The following is a 1,191-nucleotide window of genomic DNA, read 5'->3' on the forward strand; positions in this document are numbered from 1 at the left end:
CTTGCAAAGGTCGTGGGTTCGAATCCCACCCACGTAATGCAATATGCCTTTGATTTTGTTTGCCACTAGCTCAGGAAAGTACTGCGTAAACACACATTGGTTTTAAAGAGGTAAAACCTACATTAATATTGTTTATCCCCGATGCAAATCCAACATGAAATTAAGGCGTATATAGACGGCGGTGTGCTTGTTACCGAATGCCGTGCTATTACCCAAAAGACTTAACGGGGAAACAAAATAATAAATAATAAAGCTCTCTTCAAAAACGTGCAAGCGCATGATCTTGAGTAAATTTGATTGACTATCGTCTTGCCGTAGTCATCAGGTGTTTTATCCGCGCAATAATGAATTGAAAACTGAAATTGTCGCCCACACAACCCTTTCTTGATTTCGACTGTTGACTGTGGCGCTTCTCGCTGTCCTTCAAACAAATTACTTTTTATTTGTGTTATGGCGCTCCACGCAATCCGCAAAATAAATTGTTATTTTATCAGACAGGGAATTTGCCTTCAAAGTAGTTTCCCCCAGATTGCCTTTAGGCGTGGTCATATCCAAGTCAGTATTATTCCAACAGGATCTTGTAGAACGCTCATGAAACCATTTTGTTAATAATCCTGTCTCAATCGGCCTCGCTTGTAAGCGAGTTGAAACTTTATGACTGCAGGATCATGAGCATGAGCATTTTAGAAACCATACCTGTATTTTGAAGTGACTGTAGATTGTCGCATTACTGTTGTTTTGATCAAAACTCTGAGTTGCTTTTGTTTTGATGATGTCAAGTCCTTGTACTCGATAAAGTTCACCCTTACTGCCTACGTTCTTAAAGGCAGTGGTCACTATTGGTAATTACTCAAAATAATTATTAGCATAAAACCTATACTTGGTAACGAGTAATAGCGAGCTAACTAACTTAGTTTTCATTTCGAGACCTCAGATTTAGAACTTGAGGTCTCGAAATCAAGCATCTGACAGCACACAACTTCGTGTGACAAAAGTTTTTTTTTCTTTCACTATTATTTCGCAACTTCGATGACCAATTGAGCTCAAATTTTCACTGTTATTGAATGCATATGTTGAGATACACACAGTGAGAAGACTTGTCTTTGACAATTACCAATTGTGTCCAGTTGAGTCAAGTGATGTCCTCGAATCACGATGGTTCTCCATGCTTGTTCGTCCTCCATTGCTGAC

This window comes from Asterias rubens, chromosome 11 (assembly GCF_902459465.1).
Source record: "Asterias rubens chromosome 11, eAstRub1.3, whole genome shotgun sequence".
Taxonomy (NCBI): Eukaryota; Metazoa; Echinodermata; class Asteroidea; order Forcipulatida; family Asteriidae; genus Asterias; species Asterias rubens.